A 7225-nucleotide genomic window follows, 5' to 3' on the forward strand; every position below is an offset into this window, starting at 1 on the left:
ACAGTTTTGGGATCATTTAGGGTACAGAAATATTAAAGAATAAGCCCAACAGAGACTCCTATACTTATAATCTCTAACTAAAAAAATTCAGTAAGCCTACCTAGGAAATTCTAAATGTGTAACTTTTCTATTATGGAAGAAATAATTACTGATCAGTAGTTTCAGTGGAAACTCTAAATTCTGCATTCATATTCTGATTTGATCAGTTACAAATCAATGGAGATACCGTTAAAGCCACTGTGAAGACTGTTCCCTGAATCACAGAATTGCAGTGTTGAAAGGGACCTCAAGAGATCAGTGAGTCCACCCCTCTGCTAAAGCAGGTATTCCTACAATAGATTGTGCAGGTCAGTGTTCAGATGGATCATGAATATCTCCATAGAAGGAGACTCCACAACCCCTATGGGCAACCTGCTCCAGCTCTCTGTCACCCTTACCATAAAGAAGTTCTTCTGCATGTATGTATGGAACTTCCAGTGTTCAAGTTTCAGGGCATTACTCCTTGTTCTATTGCTACACATCACTGAGAAGAGCCTGGCCTCATCCATTTGTCTTCTACCTCCCACTAGATATTTATAAACATTTATCAGATCCCCAGGCTGAACAAACCCAGGTTACTCAGCCTTTCCTCATGCAGGAGATGCTCCAGGCCCTCAGCCATCTTTGTGGCCCTCCACTGGATTCCTTCTAGGAGATCCCTGCCTGTTTTAAATTGGGAAGCCCAGAATTGGAGACAGTACTCCAGATATGGCTTCATCAGGGCAGAAGAGAGGGGGAGGATCACCTCCCCCGACCTGCTGGACACAATCTTTTTAATGCCTCCAGGATACCACTGTCCTTATCACAGAATCATAGAATTGCTGCTGGTTCGAGGCCTATCTGGTTCACCAGGATCTCCAGGTCCTTCTCTGTAGAACTCCAGCAGGTCAGCCCCTACCCCTACTGATGTGTGCAGTTATTCCTACCCAGATGCATGACTCCACATTTGCTTTTGCTAAACCTAATCAGATTCCTCCCTGCCCAACACTCCATTTGGTGCAGGTCCCACTGAATGGCCTTCTGATGTGTGAGCCATTCCTCCCAGTTTTGTATCACCAGCAAACTATCACAAACTGTTGTTATCCCTTCATCCAGGACACTGATGAAGATGTTGAACAAGACCTAACCCAGTACTAACCCCTGGAGAACACCGTTAGCTACAGGCCTCCAATCAGACTCTGTGCTGCCGATCACAACCCTCTGAACTCTGCCAGTCAGCCAGTTGTCAATCCACCTCTCCATATATACATCTATCCTACACTTCCTAAGTTTCATAACACTGTTGTTGCGGGAGGTGGTGTGAATCGCCTTGCTGAAGTCAAGGACACAACATCCACTGCCTCCACCCTATCTACCCAGCCAGTGGTGACATCAAAGAAAGCTACGAGGTTAATCAAGCATGATTTCCCCTTGGTTATCTCCTGATAGCAACCTCATTCTCTTCAGTGCTCAAAAGTAATACAAGAAAGCATCCCTAACTACACCTTAATTCATAATTATTTGAGGAGTTAAGATATTCAACACATAGCTCACAGGTAACTCAAGCTAACATGTATTTACGTTAACGTTATCTGAACACTCCTAACAGTGCAATGTGCAGTAAGGTTATTTCAAAGTACTTCTAAAAGGTTGTAAAAGTCACCCTATCACTTCCAGAAGTTTTTGTTGTTGTTGTTGTTTTAAAGGGGTTATTTTTTTCTCCATTGACACACCTCCAGGGTAACCCCTAAGACCACTTGCTCTATAGATGATCCAAATATCCCAAATCTGTTTCTAAGATCACTGTACTTTTGGTCAGATCTTTTCTGCTGCTGTTTTCTGCATCAGCTCTCTGCTGTTCTTCACTTCTGGAATATCCAGAATTCAGTAACAAATAGACCTTATAGAATAAAAATGCCTGCATAACACTTCAGAAAGAACTGTGTTTTAACAATATAATCCCATCATACATTTTAAAAACGTATGTATGAACACAATTCAGTTTTCAATTACATGCTTTTTAGTGCCCATAGAGACTGCAGCATTAAGTGTTCCTCTTCTGTGGTACTTTTTATTATGAACTCAAGTATTTACTAAAGAACTAACATCAGGGTCTGTATACACCTGGACACCAAATTTTCTCACAATGCCTTGATATTCGGAATCTACAATATTACTAAGAAAATAGGTCACTTAATGGCTGCTTAAGCAACCTTGACAATATAAACCAAAATGTAACTAGGTTTGCCAGATGTGTAGAAAGAGCCTTGATAATCTGGACTGCATCCAGCCAGGCTGTCAGACATCTGGGTTCAAGTGAATCCTGAGCCACTATAAGCTCTGGTATTATATTCCCATCAGAAAATAGAGTCCTGCAGTCTTTCTAGCCAACACCATCAGGCTGTGTGCTTTGTGCCAGGTCTGAGGAGACAGGGGTACCATTCAAGCCATGGCCCTGTGTCTGCAACAGAGAGGTCTTTAACTGTACTTGAGTCTGGCTAGGTAAGTAAACTTTAAAGTGGTGAGATGACAAAAGAGGGAACAAGTAATTTCACATGACATAAACAACGCTAATAGCAGTACTAAGTTTCTAAGCAAACTGTGTTTAAGAGAAGAAAAATCTATTACGAAGGAATGCAAAATTACAACTGCAGCTCCTTTAGGTACAAGCAGTGAAAAAGGCTAGGTGAGTATCACCAAATTTCCTATGTCAAATCATTATCTCATCTCAGCTGCCCAAACATTATTCTGGGTTTAAAAATATATTTATAAGTGTTAGTTTACCCAAGGAATTGCAAATAAATTTTAACTTACACCTGCTACCAGGTAATCAGAATGTACATGCAGTCTGTTGCTGAAGCTAGCTAAGTGACACGATCAACACTGGAAAATCACTTGCCCTGCATATAGCTGCAAATACACTTCACAAAAGCCCTGCGTACATAACATATATTAACTTCCCTTGCTAGCCCAATTGTTACTCCATTATTAACAACACCATTTGTATTAGTTCAATGTGCACGAATTTTAAGAAACATTTGTAAATCTGCACATAAGAAATACCCATTCCAGTGAATGCCAGTATTTATTTTGAGTTTAGAAAATGCATATGGCTAGAGATGTTTCCGCTCTATATGCGTTCCATAATGCACTATTAATAAATAGAGGGAGTTACACTATTCTACCCAAAACAACATTCTAAATCTCCTTTTTGGCTTATCATCTTTTGTTTGAGCAAAACAATATTTCAGTTGAAAAGAGGGACTGCAATAAAGACTTATGAAGCATTAAAAGGAATATGTATTGAAGCATTAAAAGAAATTAAATGTGTTGGCAGGGTTGAACTTTTTTGCTTGTTTTTGTTTGTTCTTTTCAGCTTTGCCATAGCACTTAGAACAGTTTGTGAATTAATCTTCTGCTCCAAAATATAAGAAATATCATTAAGGAACAACCAGAAAAAGTTAGTGAGAAAATACCATGAGTTTAAGAAATAATGTATGGCCCAAGTAAGTTACTGAAAGAAGCATTCTCAAGGCTATTATCTAAACAGATTGTTTGAGGTCCTATGTTACCCATGCACCACAGACTGCCAACTCCTGCTAACATATATAAGGTCTGGATCCAGCAGTTTGACATGCTCAGACAAATCTGTGAATCCAAGTGGAGTTCCCCTGAAGTTGTAAAAAGGAATCTGTTTATGTCAGACTGCCTAGATGGGGCCTCACTGAAGTTCAGACAGGGGATGTCCATCAGCTACAGAAGTAACAGTTAACATCAGTTAAAATTTAATTACAGAAGATAAATTATCTTCCACATTCAAAGTGCTACTTTTTTCAAATTTCTGCCTGTTATTAACCTTTTGAGACATTATATTAAATATATATGCATATATATTAAATATTAATATAATTTAATAATAATTTAATATTGATATAATTTCATATTAAAAACACAAAGTAGAAGAAAATAAAACTTCTGAAAAACTTTCAGGGTTGTTCAGTAAGTCTACAGCTGGCTGTACACTTCAGTGTAGTTTTATATCATCGGAAAAAGGCTGCACTCCCTTTGCATGTTCTTTAGGATGAAACAATAGTGATCTGGCCCAAGACAATACATCATGGAACCTAGCAGGACATTTTAAAACTAGGCAATTACAGAGCTGCATCGAGAAGAACTCAAAAGACAGCAGCCTAGAATATTAATCTTTTTTGATAGCTCTGACCTTTTAAATTACCTTGTAAATTATATATTTATATATGATTCAAAAATATTGTTATATGCAATTTATAATCTACAAATTTAGATGCTTTATGATAGAATCAGCTTCCAAGCAAGCTTATTTTAAAAATATGAAGATTTATCAGAGTACTTTATACATACACTGATTTTGAAATAAATCAAATAAACATGAAGCCTGCTGACTATGTAAGATCATGCTTTTAGACAGTTCTTGGCCCTTCTTTCTCTTATCTACTTGGAGACATCTGTGCTTCCTAGGACAAATATTATTTCATGGATGAAACTTTATGTGCCACTGAAAAATTTTACACCTCACGTTAAATATTTCCTTGGGAATATTGTAGATACAAAAAGATATTTAATCTCTATTTCACTTTCTTAACAATCACTACTTTCTAGAAAACCCACTGCTATGGAAGACTTGTCTGAGCAGTTACAGACTTTGACACCTGACAGCAGACAGAGATAGGGAAGAAAAGTACGAGTTTCATTTCTGCTAAACTTTACTGTTTCTCAATCCAAAACTTTTCTTCAAGACTTGCTCCCCTTGGAATCGACAGACCTCTTTTCTGTAAGATGAAATTCTCTATTCAGCCCATCTACCACACTTATTTCACTTCCTTTAGGATTACATAGTCAGCTTAGGCAGTTCCTCAGCTACTACTGTCTCTGCCCCATTGACTTACACCCAACGCCCAAATTCCTCAAAACATCACTCTCTGTAAAGTCTTTCATGAGTTGACCAATGCTGCAATCCATTTATATGTAACAGTTGCTATAGTAAATATGAGTTCAGGAGCCAACAAGCCTGACGGACAAGACCTTCAATTTTCTCACAACTGCTCACTGGATTACAGAGCATTCCTCAAAACTTGAGACAATTTTTAGAATAATCAGGGCTCAGCAGATGCAAACTGCTGCAGTGAAACTTCAGTAGCAGCCTTTAATTCTAGGGAAGAAAAGCTGAAACAGGAAACGGTGAGAGAGAAGTTAACTAATGGCTCATCAGTTCTATAATACTAACACAGAGAAAGCCCCACTTGCACTGGTGTTGTATGACTTTGTAGAACTTACATTAATTAAACCATGGTCTCACCTGCTCACCCTGAAATTTGACTCCTCTGGCAATACTGAAACCTAGCAGGGAAGCGAAATAAACAGAATACTTACATTCTGCTTATGAGCAGCATTTGTCACTTAAGACTATTACTTGTTTTAGAGTTACGAGGAACTTAAAATTACTGCCTTTTTGACAGATACTAATCGAAAACTATGCAGAACATGACTGTCAGTCTCTTACACATGAAAAATAAGACTAAAAAAAATGTAACAAATGCCTCGAACACAACATTTTCTCAACTATCATTAAATATTCAGGACACTATTGTTTGTTTTAAAGTGCTACTTGCTTTATTAAAAAATGTTATAAAGCTGCTGGTTAGAACAAGATATTTGCCAGTAGGAATCGTTTAAAAAAAACTGATGGATTTGCCTGAATTTAGTGTTAATTCCTATAAACAGTGCCCTGGTGCACCCTGTCAACACAATGACAGAGGATTTTTTTTTACAGCAGAAGATCATACTGAGTCCAGCCAACCACCACACCTGCTTGAGTGATCCGTGCTCCTTTGAAAGAAAGCCTTATGGGATCACTGTTGCTTCTAGAGCATGACAAAAACCTCGATTGCATATGGCCTAACCCTTCTAGCAGATGCAGTGGACACCTACACTTGCAGTCCCAAGAAACATGACCATAAAGGACTCAAAAGTCCCATTCATGGTGTGCCCAAAGATCTGAGTCTGCCTTAATACAAAGTAGGTATACCAGGAGGAAACACTTAAAAGTTGATGACAGCTATAGGCACTGAAGATGATAACTAAACAGCACTCCACAATGAAATTAACTTTCATTTCAGTTAATGTACAACACATGAAACCATGGAACAACATATAGCTTCACAGCAGCCAAGTAGCATGGTTGAGGACAAGGAAAACGTGACACTGATAGATGGCTCCAGTGAGGCCAACCTGTACGTCTCTTTTTTTTTTTTTTTTTTTTTTTTAAAGAAGGAAATCCTGAAAGCAGCAATTTTCTCTTCAAAGTATTCTTAGCTGAAAAGAATTTAAATACAAATTTATCCACTACAGTAGCAATAAAAGTTCAAACAACTGTGTCATAAGCATTATTACATGGGAACTGCAAAACTGAATTAAATTATGGTACTGAATTCAGACCTATCAGCTGCATTGAGAAAACCGTGATAACACATTCAGGAGAGTTACATTTTAACTATGCTTCTTCAGAAGTGCTTGCTCATCTCTATAAATCTCTATTCAACTATTTTCCTCAAGAGTAATTCAGGTTAACCAAGACAAAATACTTAACAGCCAACTGTGTTGTCCCTAGTACTATCTAGATCCAAAACAGCAGGCTTTTGTCTACAAAAATCATTCTGGTAGTTATCCAGCACTTGTAAGGGTTAAAAAGGAAACAGTTTAGCAAGGTTGTAGCCTTTTCTCTTTTTCCCCTCGTTTACCAATTAGTTAGATCTGCTTACACTTAACAGGATGGACCAATATTCTGCTATATAAAAACTGAGTAACTGCAGTATATATTTTTATTAAAGGAATTACTGAGCTCTTGATTTAGTACTTCCTAGTTATGCTCTTCTACTTAAGTATTTTACTACTTGATAGCAGTAAGTTTTTAGTTTTCTCTTTTGTTTTCTTATTTCTGTTGTGAAGAAAAGCTTTTGCCCCATGCAAATACTATTGTCATGATCAAGAGAAGAACAGTAAAATCTGAGAACAAAATTTCTAACCCTGCTTTAAATGCAACTGTTTATGACAGAATACTTTTAGAAAGGCTGATATTTGCAATTATCTACTTTTCTGAATTTATACCAACAATGACTTCTACAGCAAGAAACTCCTCCTCCTCGTCAAAATAGGTAAACCCTAATTCTCA

The 7225-nt window shown here is 37.6% G+C and overlaps 1 protein-coding gene across 1 annotated transcript in view; it reads right to left on the bottom strand.

Moving 5' to 3' along the window:
* ADAMTS6 (ADAM metallopeptidase with thrombospondin type 1 motif 6) overlaps positions 1–7225 on the bottom strand; it is a 246452-nt gene that overhangs the window by 201318 nt on the left and 37909 nt on the right.

The sequence above is a fragment of the Meleagris gallopavo genome, chromosome Z (assembly GCF_000146605.3).
Source record: "Meleagris gallopavo isolate NT-WF06-2002-E0010 breed Aviagen turkey brand Nicholas breeding stock chromosome Z, Turkey_5.1, whole genome shotgun sequence".
Lineage (NCBI taxonomy): Eukaryota > Metazoa > Chordata > Aves > Galliformes > Phasianidae > Meleagris > Meleagris gallopavo.